The sequence below is a fragment of the Vulpes vulpes genome, chromosome 14 (assembly GCF_048418805.1).
Source record: "Vulpes vulpes isolate BD-2025 chromosome 14, VulVul3, whole genome shotgun sequence".
NCBI lineage: Eukaryota > Metazoa > Chordata > Mammalia > Carnivora > Canidae > Vulpes > Vulpes vulpes.
The window spans coordinates 132,915,203-132,933,282 of NC_132793.1; the positions used below are offsets into that span (position 1 = coordinate 132,915,203).

The 18,080-nt window shown below is 56.1% G+C and overlaps 1 pseudogene; it reads left to right on the forward strand.

Moving 5' to 3' along the window:
* Positions 1-17,318: 17,318 nt before the first annotated feature.
* Positions 17,319-17,843, forward strand: LOC140595318 (large ribosomal subunit protein uL22 pseudogene; annotated as a pseudogene).
* Positions 17,844-18,080: the final 237 nt, after the last annotated feature.

Here is an 18,080-nt window from a genome sequence, read left to right on the forward strand (position 1 = left end):
TTTGCCTGAGCTCACCTCCCACCTGTCACCTGCTCCACTGCTACCACCTGCTCCCTACCACCATGAGCCCCGTGGGGACCACCACAACCATTCCTAACTGGCCTCCCTGCTTCCACTCCCGTCCAGCAGCTCACCCTGTGCCCTGACTACTCTCCAGGCAGCAGCTGGAATGAGCCTTTCTGCAACCCCCAACCCTCCATGGCTCTCACCCTGCTGGGAACAAACTCGAAGTCCTTCCCATGGTCTAAAAGGTATTGAGATCCGAGCCTCACCCCTGCCACCCCTGCCCATCTCCCAACCATCCTGGCACGCTGCCGCCTTCTCTGCTCCTTGAACATATCAAGCACGTTCCCATCTCATGGCTTTTGTGCTTCCTGCCCTGGCTGAGCTGGAATGAGCTTTTCCCTGATACCCCCATGGCTCTCCCATCTTCCTCCTCGTCCAACACAAGGAGCTTGAACGTTGAATACTTGATGTTCACATGTTGGGAGGCTGTCTGCTCCACTGACCCCACGGAGTCCCAGGGCGCTGGCATTTGCTGAATCATTGCTGTCACACACTTCCCCTCATCCGCCCCCGTATGTGCCGTGAGCTGGGAATCTGCACTGGGAATCTGGGCCCTGCCCAGAAGCCTTCCCTGGCCACCCTAGCAGCACACCGTCTGCTTTTCATTTCTCTCCTCCTCCACCATGTAGCTGCCCTTCAAAGCACTTCCCACCATCTGCAGGGGGGTTTATCTACTACCTGTCTCTTCCTCCAGGTCCGTGCCCAGCCCGTAGCTGCCGTCCTGCAGAGAGTGGGTTTCCCAAGGGCTCACGGACTTTCACTCGCGGAGCTAGAGGACGAAATGACCTTTAATCAAAACCTCCCCATGTGCGAACCCTAATGAACCTGAGGCTATGCCACGATATGCCTTATTATGAAAATTTTGGTGCCAAATGGGTGGTTAAGTGCTTAACTAATCAGAATTTTCTGGTGGGTGCTGCTCACCAGCCCCACATACACTGGCCCCTACACTTGCCCTAGCAGAGAATGTGCTAGGGCGACCTGACTTCTGAACACCAGCCAGGCTTACTGAGCAACTCCCATGTGCTCCCAGGTATTAGGGGCTTGACATGTGTGTTGCCTTGAATCTGTCTCACAACCCAGAAGGGATTGTTGCTCTCATTTTTTCAGATGGAGAATCTAAGTCTCAGAAGGATGGAGTCAAGCACCCAAGATTATGGAGCTAAAAAGGGGCCTTAAATCCTGGCACCTGACTCCAAACCCACATGCTTCATCCAGTGTTCTCCCCGCCTTTGACTCGCACACCCTAACTTCAAGAACATTCCATCCGCTCTGCTTCTTGGCATCTGCTAGCACCCAGGTGTCCTCCAGTGCATGGGGGTCTCTCATCTCTCAAGCTGCTTCTTACGGTCCTGGCCTTCAGTCTGCATGCAATGGGCATCCAGCAGAGGCCCTGTCCTCAGGAGGTCTCAGCAAATCTCTGTTCACTCACTGACCCGTGGCCCAGCTGCTGTCAGGGGTGGGGGTACTGGTCCCTTTCCCAAGCCATGACACAATTCACTGAACAGCAAAACAAAAATCACATGACTCCAGTAGAACATAAGCTCCTGGTGGGCAGGCATTTTGTCTGCCTTGTTCTCTGCCTCATCTTGAGCCTCCGGAGAAACACCTGTCTCCTGTCAACATCTTAGCACCGACACCATGTGGCCGCATGGTCTGTCAACAAGAATCACTAAGGCCTGTCTCCCTCCCTCACTCAACGGTGAGTTTCCCGCAAGGAAGACTAACTTCCCTGAACTTCAGCATTTGTTTACTATTCATGGATTCACTCAACAAGAATTTATTACATGTACCATCCCAGGCATGAAAGATACAGCAAGAAAATAAAAAAGAGGGACTCCTGGGTGGCTCAGCGGTCAAGCGTCTGCCTTCAGCTCAGGTCCTGATCCCAGGTCCGGGGAAGGAGTCCCGGATTGGGCTCCCTTCAAGGAGCCCACCTCTCCCTCTGCCTGTGTCCCTGCTCCTCTCTCTGTGTCTTTCATGAATAAATAAATAAAATATTAAAAAATATATATGTATATATTAAAAAAAAAACAACAACAAAACAAAACCAAAAAAAATCCAAAATCCCTTCCTTCAAGACTTACTAGAGCTGGTCTGTGTGCCTGGAACAATGTGAGGCCCTGGGGATGTGCCACTGAATGAGGCAGACAGGTCCCAGCTCTCAGGAGGGCTGTGTTCCAGAGGGATAAAAGACAATAAGCAAGCAAGCAGATAAATAAATGAAAACCTCACTGACTGTGAGAAAGGTTGCCCTGTGTACAGCAGGGACGCAGCTGGGGTTTGAAAAGGAGAAGTAGGGGTTGGCTACCAGGAGAACACACTCAGGAAAGAAGGTGGTCATGGCTAGAAGGCCAGCTGTGCTGTTCAGCAGCCGAGTGGCCCCGTGGGGTCTTGTTGGCTCTCCAAGACCAAGTTTCTTTGTCTACTGCCCTTGCTGCGGGGCGTGGCTGTGATGACCTGGTGGGATGAGCACAGGAGGGAGACAGAGAGAGAGAGGAGACAGGCAAGCCAGGCCCCTGGTGCAGGGGAAGCCAGGTGAGAAGCTCATCAAGAAGCCAAGCTGGCAGTGGTTACGCGTGGCCTACACTCACATCCTCCCTTCCCTGGGCTGACACCAGTCAAAGGTAATAACTCTGCAATACCCAACCCCACCCTAAGCTTCAGGAAATACCTGGGACTGGTTTTGCAGGTATTTTCCCTCCAACATTCAGATGTCAATTAACATTAATATTCAGCTGAAAAAGGTTGGCCAAGCCCTTCCTGTCCCAGATTCAACTGGGACCAAGCAACCCAGAGCCTCCCTGGATCAGCCGAGCACGCACACAGACAACCCCAACCACATCAAATGCAGAACAGCTCAGGGAGCAGAGAAGACCTTGGCCTGAGGGAATCAGTCTTCAAATCAAATCAAATATGCATCTGATCACTCACTCATCCAACCAATATTCATCCCAAACCTCCAAGGACCCAGTGTCATTGCACGGGGGTGCCCAAATGGCACAGGTCGCCATGTTTTTACAGGTGCCAATTCCTTTTCCTGGAATGTCCTTATGGCTCCCAACACCATCACCACTTCTCCATCCACCCAGCTCCCTTCATCTGGTGGATTTCCTCAAGGGTAAATTCAGGTACATCTCTTGGCCACCCCTCCCAGTCTAGATACTCCTCAGCTGTGCTCCCAAGTGACCCCACCCTGTGATTAGCTCTGTCATGTACTTGGTCTGTTGGGTGGTAACCACCTGCCTGCTGGCTATTCATTCTCACTAGCCCGTGACCTTCCTGAGGGCCTTGACCTGGAGTTGAAACTTGATAAATATGTGTTGAATGGGTATTTTCAACCCTGTTTCTCCATGACAGATTCAAAAACATGCTATGTCTGAAAAATTGGTCCCTAATATATAGACAGGAGCCCCTGCCGTCTGTCTTGAAGATATTCAGCCAAAATGCTTCCAAAGGCTGCGTGTATAAAACACCCCACAGCACTGGGCAGGAACCAAGTAAACAGTTGCTCCTACCATATCATTGCTGTTATCTTTTTGATGATGTTAAAGATGACGATGAGAGAAGATATTTAAATTTGGTTGGAGGAAGGGACTAGAGGTCAAAAGATCATGAGTTTCTTTTTGTTAAAGATTTATTTATTTGTTTATTTATTTATTTATTTGAGAGAGGGGGAGAGAGAGCACATAGAGGGAGAAGGAGAAGCAGACTCCCCGGTGAGCAGGGAGCCCGACATGGGGCTCAATCCCAGGACCCTGGGACCATGAGCCGAAGGCAGCTACTTAACCGACCAGGCCATCAAGGTGCCCCAAGACCATGACTTTCAACCATGACTTTCAAAGTTGTGTTGTGGCCTTGGACAAATCCTGCTGATTTCCAGCAGTATCATCCCCAGGAAACTGGGAGTAGAAGCCCTTTCCAAGTCCCTCTGGGTTTGTGACAGGTGACAAGATCTAACCCGTAGGCTTCATTATCCCTCTTTTCCAGGCTGAGGTACCAATTTAATTCAATTTGAGTCAAGTCAGTAGCAGGCCCCGAATCTCAGGATCTGCAGAGCCGTCCACGAGGACATCCCGCTCCTTCTCTCGTGCATGCAGTCCAGACACTGGCTTTCCTGCCATGCATTTCCAAGGCACACGGCTAAGGATGATCCCGCTTGAAAGCAAGCCCAAAAAAGTCACTGCCACAACACATGCCTGGATAGTTGTTGACTGTCCTTTGAAGAGCCCCAAACTGGGTCACAGTGAAGAGCTACATGAGTGACCCAGCCAGCTGGCTCGATGCACGCAGCACAATAAAGGCTGTTACACGCTGGAACACAGTGGTCATAGCCTTTGGGGACGCCGAGGCAAACTCTAGGGCAAGTAGTGATAAGGACACCCATCAGTCTGCAATCCATGTTTTTGGGGTCGTTCCGAACAATGCTGCTTGGGCTGATTTTATCCCACTCTGCCCTCTCTCCCCGGTTCTTCGCAGAAACTTGGGGCACCGATGAAGGATCTGAGACATTTGGGGACATTTGGGAGTTATTTTGGTAGATACCAGTAAAAGCATTGAGGTTCTTTCTTTTCTTTTCTTTTCTTTTTTTTTTTTTTAATGCTTTATTTATTTCTCCACAAGAGACACAGAGAGGCAGAGACACAGGCAGGGGGAGAAGCAGGCTCCCTGCAGGGAGCCTGATGCGGGACTCGATCCCGGGACCTCAGGATCGTGCCCTGAGCCCAAGGCAGATACTCAACTGCTGAGCCCCCGCCAGGGGCCCTGAGGCATCGGGGTTCTACTGGGGTAAAACCACTGGTCCACATTGTCCTCTGGACCTCTCTGGTCAGGCCCTCAGATGAGCTCTAATGCTGTGCCAGAAGAAGGGAAAATGAAGAAACAGGAGAGTTTTGAAGGCTCAGGCCTCCAGAGTAAACCTAGAGGCTAAGCTGACCTCCCCTCTCCCCCTGACCTTGGAACTAAACCTCTTTACAAAACCTAAATTACCTCTCCACAGACCTTCCTGCGGAGCCATGATGTCACCTCTTCCAGGAGGCCCCCCTGACCTGGTTGCACAAGCCAGGCCAGTCTGGGCACCAGCTGTCCGAGCTCCCCTTACCACCTGCGCTTATCACTGCCCTCACGGCACAGAATCCGAATGGCCTATTTGCATGTCCACCCCCCATGCTAGCCTGTGAGCTGAAGGGGGTAAGAACTCGGTTTTAATCATGTGTCATATATAAAGATAGAGACATTAAGAAATAGTCAAGCCGGGGGGGGCGCCTGGGTGGCTCAGTGGTTGAGCATCTGCCTTCAGCTCAGGGTGTGATCCCGGGGTCCTGGGATCGAGCCCCACATCCGGCTCCCTGCAGGGAGCCTGCTGTGTCTCTGCCTCTCTCTCTCTGTCTCTCATGAATAAATAAATAACATTTTTATTAAAAAAAGAAACAAGACTAAGAAGGAAGAAAGAAAAAGAACCAGAGAAGGAAGGGAAGGAATGAGACAGATGGATGCAGATGGGCTCCGAAACCGACCCCGGGGATTGCGATCATTTTTCTCCTCCTTCTTTTTATCTGGATTCATGTATTGACCTACTTGTGTCTCCCTGTCTGGACACCGCATAGGGAGAGAAAACTTTGGAGTTTTCTTTCTTTAATGTCAGAAACCGAAGAGGGAAGGGAAGCAGCAAGGAAGACACAGAGCGAACACGGGGCACGGTCACGGGGCACGGTCACGGGGCACGGTCACGGGGCCGCGGCAATGCTTCCTTCTCTCTCCTCTATCTTGGCTGTTCTTTCTACTCCAGGCCCACCCCTGGCTCCTGTGATGCCAACGAATAACCCCGTGCACAAAACAAAAACAACAATAAAGATTTTGTCTCGTCCTGAACAAGGAAAAGATTAGAACTACCCCAAACTATAAACAGTGTTTTGCTTTGTTCCTGAATGGTAAGACTGGGGGCACATTTTTCCTTTTGACCTACCTCCGACTTGCAGATCTCAACAAAGAAAAGATATCACCGGTTACGGAGGAAAGTCAAGGCAGGAGTCCCATGCCCCTTCCCCCGCCGCCCCCATCAGGCCAGGATGCCCCACGGGGGCCCCCAAACCTAGCAGGAAGGAAGCCGCCAGAGAGCCTGCGGCAGCCCCTCTCTCCCTCTTCCATTGGCTCTGGGAGGAAGGAACGACAACCTGCCCTCCAAAGGGCACCTCACCTCTGCTCTTGGTTGGGTTCAGAATCGCTCACATGGGGTTTTTAAGCTCAAATCAACACAGTTATTCTTCCAACAGGTTGTAGGGTCTTTGAGGGAAGGAAGTGCTCCCTAGTCATTTCTCATCCCTCACGGGGTCCATCAAGTTACCTGTAACAGGTGGCTGGTGCTTCATCATTCATTCATCCAGCAAACTCTTACTGGGGGGATCCGCTGAACACCATCGACGCAGTGAGGTCCTGGGAGACAGACCTACAGGCCCCCCCGCTTCTCCCATCCCGGTGGAGGACAAATGTGTCCACTATAGTCACCACCTGGACTGGTAACAGGGGCTGCAGGGGCTCTGCGGGGTCAGAGCCACTGCGGTGCTCCCTGACCTGCAATGGTCGCCGTGGCAGGGCCTTGGGTGTCTGTAGGGCCGCCCTCCTCCTCAGCTCCCCCGTGCCACCACCTATGGCACTGAGGAGATCTGCGCCAACAGAAAAGATGCTTTTCCCAGCCTCTGCCCGCACACCAGCCTCCCTGCCTCCCTCCCACTGGGTGTTCCTTCTGGGCCGGGCCTACCTGCCTCACCCCGCAGGGGTCTCCTCATTGCTGGGCCCTTCAGTTCCCTCCCTCTTCGGGTTTCTTCCCATCACCAGATGGGCATCCGAGTGTGCTCTAACACCCCCAACTTCACATAAAACACCCCTTTTGACCTCCAGCAGCCTCCAGCGGCCATCCTCTGCCTCCGTCCCAAACCCCGCTAACCTGGAAGCAACCCCTGCACTTCCTGTTTTCTCCCTCTCCCCTGAACTGACCCCAAACTACCCTTGTTCCCACCACTGCCCAGAAACTACTCCTGTCAGGCACCCCCGTGACCTCAGCACGGCCAAGTCCAGGGGTAGTGTCTCACTTCTGAGTCTAGGTTACCCCCCACCTGCAATCAGCCGCCAAACCTTGTCGATTCTGCACTTTTAATCTCCCATCTGTCCCCTTCCTATTGCTTTTTTAAGATTTTATTTATTTATTCATGAGAGACACACAGAGAGAGGCAGAGACACAGGCAGAGGGAGAAGCTGGCTCCATGCAGGGAACCCGGGCGGGACTCGATCCCAGGACCCTGGGGTCACGCCCTGGGCCCAAGGCAGATGCTCCACCACTGAGCCCCCCAAGTGTCCTGAGAGCCTGGTTTCTTTTTGGATGAAGGGATGGAGTGTGTCAATAATTGGGGGCCCCAGGGGCCCCCTGAAAAACATTAGGAGTGAAGTCAGTAGGTATAAAAAAAAAAGCCATTGAAAAGTTGCTTTCCAGCAGATACAAGTGGACCCTTCCGCTCACAGCTTTGCAAGCAAAGCCACTGTACTTCTGTTTGAGTGAAGGAGAGAACAAATGACACAGTTACCCTGGGGCTGGTCCTGGGTCACCCCGGGTCATCCAACCGCCCCCCCCCCAAGCTGACCGTGACTAAGAGCTCGTGCCCTGAATAAACCACAGTGCTCTGATGGCTCCTGGCCCAGGAAGGCCCAGTGTGGGGCTTTCAGTGTCCCTGGAAGTCAGACCGTCTGTCATTGTCGCGCCGGCGGCCCAGCCTGGCCCCCCCCCACACACACACACACTCACTCACACTCACACTCACACTCACACCCAAGGCACCCATAGTCCCTGCAGAGAAATAACGCATCGGGACGCAGAAGCCCGGGGCGCTGACCTCGTCCCTCCCTGCGCTGCAGGTGGGGAGTTTTCAGCCACAGAAATGCCCTTGTGTCGCCGAGACGTGGGGGGCGAGGGGGGGGTGGCCTCTGTCACTGCCCCGGGCGGCGAGGTGGGATTCACTCTCCCATCCCCTTCTGATGCTGAGGCCCCAACCCCTGCCCTCCGACTCCGCTTGAGAAGAGGCATGTTCAGTGTCCAAGTCTCACCTGTGGGGCGCCCGGGGGCTCCGTGGGTGGAGCGTCCGACTCTTGGTTAGGCTCAGGTCATGATCTCCCGGGTCACGGGATCGAGCCCCACGCTCAGCGGGGACCCTCTGGGGCTTCTCTCCCCTTGCTCTCCCCCCCACTCTCTCTCTCACTCTAAGATAAATAAATAAATCTTTTTTAAAAAATCTTTTGCACCCCCCCCTCCCGCTCCCCTGACGCCACCATGGCTCTGCTGTGCGTGCCACATGCATGCACGATGCAGCCTGTCCCCGGCACCTCTGGGCCAGAAAAGCCGAGCACATCGTCCCAGGAGGACCGGCTGCAGGATGGGCCCAGATCCCCGGTTTTATCAGCAAAACCCAGGTGCCCTCGTCACTGCCTGGCCAGGTGATGGAAGCCCAGAGAGCGTGAGCCACGGCGCATGCAACAGTTCAAGAGACGCTGGAAGGAATTGCCACCGGCTGGCCTGGGCCGGCCCTTGGGTGCCCGCTGGCTGTGGCTGCGACAACCTAACCCAGCTGGGCGCCCATCCTGCCCCCCGGAGGTCCCTGCCAGCCGTCCTCACTGGTGTGGGGCCCCCACTGCGGGGGCAAACCAAGACTCAGACACCGGGCAGGGGTGCTTGATAAATGTCTGGGCGCCTCCGGGGCGAGGTCCGTATGCGGAGGGCTCTGAACATCGCTGACGGAAGTCCAGGCCCTGCCCAGCTGTAAGTGGGTCCCATATAAGCTGAGCCGTCCATATAAGGAAAGCAGAAAAGCGACAGTGGGAGGAACAGCTCTCCAGACCCATCAGGGGGTCCTCAGCCGGGCCTCTGTCTGACCCCAGACTCCGCCCTCCCCTCTCCCCCTCACGGGCTCTCCAAAGGCTGGTTTCTGCCCCCGGGCCTTTGTACATGCCGTTCCCTCTGCCTAGAAAGCCCTTCCTCCTCTTCGTCACCTGGACATCCCCAAGTCATTCTGCAGAACTGAGCCCAGGGGCTGCCCCTCCTCCGGGAAGTCTTCCTGCCTCCCACCCAGGCCATGCTGTCCTGGCGCTGGGCACACAGGCCTGCGGGTGTCTGCGTGCTTGCCCGTCTCCCACCGGACCACGAGTCCTGGAGCTGGGGACGAGAATTCACGGACATATTATCATTTCAGCATCTGGCGCATATGATACATGTTTGGTTCATTCACTCCACAAGTATGCGCAGGGCACCCGCTCCGCACCCGCACCTGCAGGTAACAAGAAGGCGAACTCCCTGCCATCACGGAGCCGGGGGACAGACGCTGAAGAGCAATCAGAGGGGGGGCTGAGCATCTGACCCTTGATTTTGGCTGGGGTCACGACCTCAGGGTCTCGAGATCGAGCCCCACATCAGGCTCCGCGCTGGGTGTGGGGCCAGCCGGGGCCCTCTCCCTCTCCCTCTGCCCCCACCCTCTCCTTTTCTTTCCCTCTAAAATTAAAGAAATAGTGATCCCTGGGTGGCTCAGGGGTTTAGCGCCTGCCTTTGGCCCAGGGCGTGATCCTGGGGTCCTGGGATCCAGTCCCGCATCAGGCTCCCTGCGTGGAGCCTGCTTCTCCCTCTGCCTGTGTCTCTGCCTCTCTCTCTGTGTCTCTCATGAATAAATAAATAAAATCTTAAAATAAGTAAATAAATAAATAAAAATGAATTTTTAAAATGTAACCCAATAAGTATAACAAGTGTCACAACAAGTGCGAGGAGGGAAAACCAACGCGGGGCAGGGTGGCACGGATGGGGGTGTGCTGGGCGGGGGCAGCGGCTGCTCTGCAGGTGCGGAGGGAGGCGTGGGTGTGGCGGCCTGGAGCGGAGCCCTGAATGGAGCCGGGATAGGCCGCAGTACCGGGCAAGCCGACTGCCCGGATTTCAGTGCCAGCTCGTCCCGATCGCCTGTGCTGTTAAGAAAGTCCCCTGGCTTCTTCCTGCCTCAGTGTGCTCTCCTGTAAGATGGGAGCAGCCACGAGTGCCTGTTTCGAGAGCTGGCGAGGGGGCCCATCTCTGTAAATTGTGGTAAAATGCGCCTACATTCAATTTGGCGGCTTAACCGCAGTCAAGTTGTCGCGCGGAGGTCACCACCCTCTGCGACCACAGGTCCTCCCGTGTCCCCGCGCTGGAGTCCTGTGCATGAGCCGTGACCCGTCTCCCCACGGCCCGGCCACCCCAGGGACTCCCTGGCTCCGCATCCCCCCGCCCGGGTCCCACTCCCAGGAGCCGACCCTAGCCTCGTTTGCCCCTTGGCCGCTGGGTCGCCCAACATCGGGGTCTCGAGGTCCCTTCACGGTGGAGCGTGGGCCAGAATTCCCTTCCTTCTCAAGGCTGAATAATAAGTATTCCATTTTACGCACGCCCCATCCCCGGGGAGCAGGAACCCTCCCCAGGCCTCCCCCCACCTCCTCCCCTCCCTCCTCCAGCAGCTGCGGACACTGGGCAGCTCCCTCCTGCCTCCTGGCCACGGGAAGACGCTGCTGTGAACTCGGGGTACAGACCCCTCTTCAGGACCCTGCTTCCAGGTCTTTCCGGTGTAGACCCGGGAGTAGAATTACTGTGCTGGATCACAGAGTAATTCCATTTTTAATTTTTGGAGAAGCTACCGAACTATGGCCCCTACTGACTGCGCCCTTCCGTGCTCCCAGCAACCTGGGTAAGGAGGCCAGGTTCCCGCGCTCTCCTGGTATTGTGTCCTTCCCCCCCTTCCTCCCCCCTTCCTCCCCGCTTCCTTCCCTCCCTCCCTCCCTTCATCCCTCCTTCTTCTCCTCTTCTTCCCTTCCTTCTTTCCTCCCCTCGTCCCTTCCTTCCTCCCCTCCTTCCTTCCTTCCCTCCCTCCCTCTTTCCTCCCTCCCTCCTCCTCACTCTCCCTTCCTCCCTTCTTCTCTCCCTTCCCTCCTTCCCACTCTTCTTCCCTCCCCTCCCTCCCCACCCTCCCTCCCCTCCTTCTCCTTCCTCCCTCCTTCCTTTCCTCCCTCCTTCCTCCCCTCTCACCTTCCATCCTCCCTTCCCTCCTCCCTCTTCCTCCCTTCTTCCTCCCCCTCCCCTCCCTCCTCCCTCCCTCCTCCCTCCCTCCCCTCCCATGAAGGGCACCATCCCAAGGGCATGTGCCAGCAGGTGAGCACCCTGTGAATGCTGCCCCATTGCCAGTCTGGCCCAAGTCCCAGGACCAGCTCCCCCTAACAGTGGGAAGGGGCTACACCCCCATGCCATGTGGTTCCTGGCCCTGGGCTGCATCTTCTCCCTTGTGCCCCTGCCCGAGCTGTCCTCCCCTGGGACGGCCCGGCCCGCTTCTACCTGGCGGGCCCCCTCCTCCTGGCCGCACCCTGCAGTCTCCTCTCTTCACCCCGACCTTTCCTCCGACCGCATCCAGCCTGGACCCCCCTCGTTCGTTCGGTTAGTTCTCTTTCGTTTGCTCCCCTGCTTCCTCTCCTCATGGAGACTCCGTGAGGGCGGGGAGCTTCTCCGCGTGGGTCACTCTTGGACCGACCACCATGAGCACGAGCACGCTGTCTAGCAAACAGCAGGTGTTCAGTATGTGCTGACCCGGTGGATTGGGATTGAATGAATGAGTGAAGGGCATCCCTTGGCCCAGACGGAACAAAGCTCCTCTGGGGTGCCTGACCTTGCCTGCAGAGCACCCCAAGCTGCCAGATATCAGAGTTATTTTTAAAATTGTGGTAAAATATGCACAACGGAAAATCTACCATCTTAATCATTTTTAAGGGCACAGCTGAATGGTACAAAATGCATTCGTATTGCTGTGCAACCACACCGCGGTCTGGCTCCAGACCTTTTTTATTTCAAGAATTTATTTATTTATTTATTTATTTATTTATTTATTTATTTATTTATTTGAGAGAGAGAGAGAGCACGAGCGGGAGGGGTCAGAGGAAGAGAAAGGGGACACGCAGACTCCCCGCTGACCAGGGAGCCCAATGTGAGGCTCCCTCCCAGGACCCTGCGATCAGGGCCGGAGCCCAAGTCACACTCCTAACTGACTGAGCCACCCAGGCGCCCCTAGAACTCTTTATGTTGCAAACTGGAATTCTGGTCCCATGGAACACCAGCTCCTCATGCCCGCGCCCCCGCCCCCCCTTATCTCGGCATGTCCCGGGCCAAGGAAGGCCCAGAGACAAAAGAAGCTGTCACACTTCCACCAAGATTTTAAAGTTCCTGTATATCATGGTGATGCTCTTAGTCTCCTCCCCAGTCTCCCATCACCATGGCAACAAGATCCGGTGACAGAAGGGAGAGGGAGGGGCCTTGCCCCTTGACAGCTCCAGAGCTGTGCCGCCATCAACTGTTCTGCACCGTATTTGGAAGATCCCAAAGCGCCCAAATGGCTTTATGAGTGGACTTATTTTCACATCCATAGGGTTCCAGAAAGAGCAATGGGATTCTAGAGCAATCCACGGAGGTAGCGATCTATTCATCGCCTGCCAGTGATCCCGAGGAAACATGGCAAAGAACAAAGAGAGAGGGTGAAGGAGACCTGAACACGTCCCCGGCCTTCTGATTTTACTTATAGATCAAGTTTGGTTTGTTCCGTTTTTAAATTTTATTTATTTTAGAGAGAGAGAGAATAAGGGGAGGGGCAGAGGGAGAAGGAGAGACAATCTCATGACAGTCTCAATCTCCTGCTGAGCATGGAGCCCGGTGTGGGGCTCAATCCCCCAACCCATGACATCATGACCTGAGCCAAATCGAGAGTCGGACGCTCAACCGACCGACCACCCAGGCGCCCCGTACAAGAAGTCTCACATTGGATCACCTTTCGATTAATATTGATGCACTTCCTAGTATTTCTCAGTGATAGCCAGCAGGGGCTGACAACTCCTGCCCCTAACTTGCACACACTCTTGAGTTGCACACTCTCTGGGTAAGGACAGGGAGCTTGGACCGGGGCAAGCCACTGGCTGTGACGCCACTTGGGTGCCATGCTCTCGGGCCTATGCTCCCACAGTCCTCGTTCAACCACGAAAAGCCGGCACATACCAGGTTGAACTGGATCAGGATGGGGATGAGAACAGCGTGCTTCCGTTTCTTCCACTGTAAAAGGAAGCCGACAGCATGACCTTGCCTGTGTTTGCTGCCACCGCGAGCTTAGGATGACATATCCAGCTGGTGCCCACTGCCCACACACTAACACAGCCAGATTTCCCAGAAGATGGCCTTCCCCTCGGGGGAGCACCTGAAGATCGTTACCCCGATGCCTTATGGTTCCCCCGAGAAGGCAAGGAGGGACCCAGAGAGAGAAAGGGGTGGGGGATGGGAACAGAATCCGTTCTGGATGCCTACTTCCCTACTGCCCTCCTCCCGCCCCACTGAGCTGCTCTCATGGCCCCAGGAGACCTTGCACACTAGGCCTCATGTGTTATCGGTCCCCCTTACGATGAAAACCCCAAGTCAACCTGAAGCCCAGAGTCCAAGTGACCTGTCCAAGGCCACACAGTTTGTGTGATCTGAACCCCCAGTGCCCGGGGGATTGGTGAGAATAAACGAGGGGGGTTTCAGACAGCCTTTAGGAACGTTTTACATCCCCTTCCTCTTTTTTTTTTTTTTTTAAAGATTTTATTTATTTATTTATTTATTTATTTGACACAGAGACAGAACACAAGCAAGGGGAGCAGCTGGCCAGGGGAGGGGGAGAAACAGACTCCCCACTGAGCAGGAAGGGCTCCCAGGACTCAGGGCTCCCAGGACCCCAGGATCATGGCCTGAGCTGAAGGCAGACGCCCAACCGACTGAGCCACCCGGGCACCTCTACGTCACCTCCTTTATGTCTTCTTCCTCCTTCCCCCGGCAGGTATGTGCCTCCACGGGGCTGACACCTGCCACCCCAGCTCCTGCTTTCAGCCCCCTGCTGTCACGGGGAAGTTCTTTGTAAGGAGGGAAGGCGACTTGTATCTGGAAATGGTTCCTCCGATCTTTTTATGAAAACCAAAGCTTGTGCTCTGAGCCTATGATGACACGTTAGGCTATTTAGTGCTGACTGATCCCCATTTGTGAGCAGAGGGAAAATTCCTCCATGTGTACACATCCCAAGTAAAAGCATCAAAACGATCCCCTCCGCTGAGAGTTGAACTGTGTGCCTCCCCCTCCCGCCCCCCACCAAAAAAAAAAAAAAAAAAAAAAGATTTACTGAAGTCCTACCTCTAGTCAAGACCTGGGAGTGTGACCATACCTGGAAATAGGGTCCTCACTAATAGAGGTGATTAGTTGACGGTGAAGATGAAGTCACCCCAGAAGAATAGGGTGAGCATTAAATCCAACGCGACAGGGTCTTTATAAGTGGAGTGACATGGGGAGCGGGAAGCCGGGTGGTGACAGGGACAGAGATTGGAGTCATGCTTCAAGAAAGCACAGGAACACCAAGAAGCTGCAGGCAGCAAGGGAAGGTTCCTCCCCAGCACCTTGGGGAGGAGCTTGGCCCTGTTGACACCGAGATTTTGGACTCGTGGCCCCCAGAACTGAGACAACACACGTCTGTCTGTTGTATCGAGCCACTTCGTTTGCGGTGTTTTGTTACGGCGGCCCTAGGCCCCTAAGAGGCCTCCGCCGGCGGCAGCCTGCCCTTCCGGCCACTCCGGCCAAGGCCGCCGGACACCCACAAGCTCCCTCTGTCGCCTCTGTCCCCGCCCCCGGGTCCCACCACGGCTCTGAGCAACGCAGCAACCATCAGGGCTCTGACTTGAGGGGTACCCCAGAATAATCCCCCAGAGGCCCAGCATGGCGCCCAAATCCACACCAGAATCGCACAGCGCTCTTCCTCAAACCGTGGCCCCCCCGGATCAGAATCATTGCAGGGGCGCCCGGGGGGCTCAGTGGGATAAGCAACCGGCTCTTGATTTGGGCTCGGATCAGGATGTCCGGGTGGTGAGATCAAGCCCCCCACCCCTGTGCTCAGTGGGGAGTCCGCCTCTCTGCCTCTCTCTCCCCCTCCCTCTGCTCCCGGCCCCCTGTGCCTGGTCACGTGTCCATGCATGTGCGCACCTGCTCAAAAAAAATTAAAAAAAAAAAAGAATCAATGCAGACAACGGAGTGAAGTGCCCCAGCCCAACAGACTCAGTATCCGGGGCCAGGAATCTGAATGTTCAACCGGCACTTCCTGGGCCTCTTGGCGCTGACAACCGGGAGGAGGCTCGGGGCAGGTTCAGATGCTGCCCGGCCCCCACCCCAGAACGTCCTGGGGCCCTGAGAACACTGCGGTCGGTGGGAGGGGGGGTGCACGGTCCCTGGACAGCGCTGTATGGGAGAGAGCAGGTCAGGAACAGACCCTCCCGAGGCCAGCGGTGGCTGAAGTGGGAGGGACTTCAGGGGGCGCACAAAGGGCCTGGGGCAGAGAAGCGGCTCAGAGAGGGGACCCAGCAGGGGGGGCGCGCAGGGCCACGGGGGACAGCGGCTGGGGGCATGCGGGGGCCCTCCCTCTCTGGCCTCTCTGAGCCTGCGGGTCCCCATCTGCCCAAAGGAGGCCACTCCGCAGACACCGAGTGGGAAGGGCACCCAATGCCAAGGCCCCGGGTGGCCCCAGCCCCGGGAATAAGGGAGCAGGTGCAGGCGTCCCTGTGGGGGACCGGGCACCAGAGGCCTGGGGACACTGCCCGGGCCACCCACACTCCCGGCCCGCGGCTCCAGCTGCTTCCCCGTCCTCCCCTCCTCCCCGACCCCCGGCCTCTCTGGGGACACTGTCCCGTCCTCCCCACCTCCCCACCATCCCCTCCTCTCTTGCCCTGAGGCAGAGGCTGGCCAGGAGAGCCAAGGGCCTGGGGCCACCCAGCCCAGGGTCAGCCCCGACTCTGCAGGTGGAGGGGGGGCACCACCCCAAGACAGGCCTCCCCGCCCCCCTACAGCCCGGACCTCCCCAGGTAAGGCCGGGCCTCCCCTGACACGGAGGCCCCTCAGCAGAGCCTCGGGTAGGCACCTGGCCCCACTGGTGACCTGCAGCCTCCCTGCCTGGGGCTCAGGGGACTGAGGTTCTCAAGTGCTGGCGCCCCTGGGGTGGCCTGGTCACCTTTAACCCCTGGGCCCAGCCCTGGGCCTGTGTGGCTCCAGGAGGCTTAGAAGGGGTGGAGGAGTGGAGGGGAAGAAGGGGAGGTGGGGCAGCCGTTGGGAGCCACTGGTCTGGGCCGTGTGCAGGGAGCCCCTCAGCAGGGCTGGGGCTGGGACCCCTGTAGCCGGCCTGGCCCTGGGCCCCATGTCACCCTGTTGGGCCCCGTTGTCCCCTTCTTGTGGGCACAGCTCTCTGCAGGATAGTAGGATTCCCAGTTTCCAGTTGTTTCCAAAGACCTCAACGAGAGTGGGGTTCAGGGAAGGAGAGGGGTGGCGTGGCCCAGCTCGCTAGGGGGTGATGAGTGCTGGGTGCATGAGGGGGTGCACTGGGGAGCCCCGCAGACAAGAGGGAGCTGGGAGGGCGTCACCCCGAGGCCCCAGGGCGGTCCTGCTGCTGGGCCGGGAGCTGGGCCTGCGGGAACTGGGTGTGCAAGGCAGGAGGGCTACAGAGGAAACAAGGCCCCGCTGTCCCCCCGTGCTCCCCGACCTCCTCCGGCAGCTGCTGGGCCCTGGGGACTGGAGGGCTCAAGGCCAGGGACCCGGCAGCGGCAGGGAGGGTCTCCCGTACCCCCCAGGACCCCAGGACCGTGGCGAGGGTGGGAGCCAGGGCCACTGTTGCTCGGCCAACAGGGTGGCCACAGCCTGGGCCTGAGCCTGGGCCTGAGCCTGGCCCATTGGTGGGGACTGAGCCGAGTGCCACCCCGAGGTGCCGGAGCCGAGGGAGCTACTGGGAAGCTCTGGCAACGGTGGGAGGACACTGTGAAGACCGACCCTTACCTATTGTCTAGGGGCACTGGGGGGGGGGCGGCGCAGTCAGTTGAGCAGCTGCCTTCAGCTCCACTCACGATCCCGGGGCCCTGGGATCGAGCTCCGAATCGGGCTCCCTGCTCAGCAGGGGGCCTGCTGCTCCCTCTGCCCTTCCCTCCCCCTGCTTGTGCACGCGCTCTCTCTCTCTCTCTCTCCGTCTCAAATAAATAAATAAAATCATTTTTTAAAAAGTATTGTTTCAAAAAAAAAAAAAAGTATTGTTTCTAATGGCAGAAACTCGCAACAGTCTAAATGCCCGTCAACAGAGGAAGGCATCGCTGTTCCCCGGAGCGGCCTGAGGTGACCTCCGAAAATGGTTCGCTACTCACTGGACCCAGAAAACCCTACAAAATCGTGCAAAGGTTCAAATCTTCGTGTTCGCTTTAAGGACACATGTGAAACTGCCCAGGCTGTCGAGGGTGTGCGTATCCAACAGGCCACCAAGCTTCTGAAAGATGGCACTTTGCAGAAGCAGCGTGTGCGATTGCGTCGCTACAATGGTGGAGTTGGTAGGTGTGCGCAGGCCCAGCAGCAGGGCTGGACACGGGGTCGGTGGCCCAAGAAGAGGGCTGAGTTTTTACTGCACATGCTTACAGACGCAGAGAGTAACGCTGAACTTTTAGGTGTAGATTCTCTGGTCATTGAGCACATCCAGGTGAACCAAGCCCCCGAGATGCGACATAGAACTTACAGGGCTCACGGCCGGATTAACCCACACATGAGCCCTCCCTGCCACATCGAGATGATTCTTACTGAAAAAGAGCAGATTGTTCCTAAACCAGAAGAGGAGGTTGCACAGAAGAAACTGAAGAAACAAAAACTTATGGCCCGGGAGTAAAAATAAAAATAAAATCTAAAAAAAAAAAAAAAAAAAAGAGAGAGAGGAAGGCATCAATTGCTTGCCATATGCTGACACCTGGGAATGTTCTATAGAGTCCAGGTGACTGAAGTCTAGCTCTGTGCAGCAACGTCGGGCAAACCAATGGAGCATAATATTGAACAACGAAAGAAGGTAAGTTGCACCGGGCCCTCTGTGCTGCTCTGTCTCCAATGTGTATGCACATATATTTACACG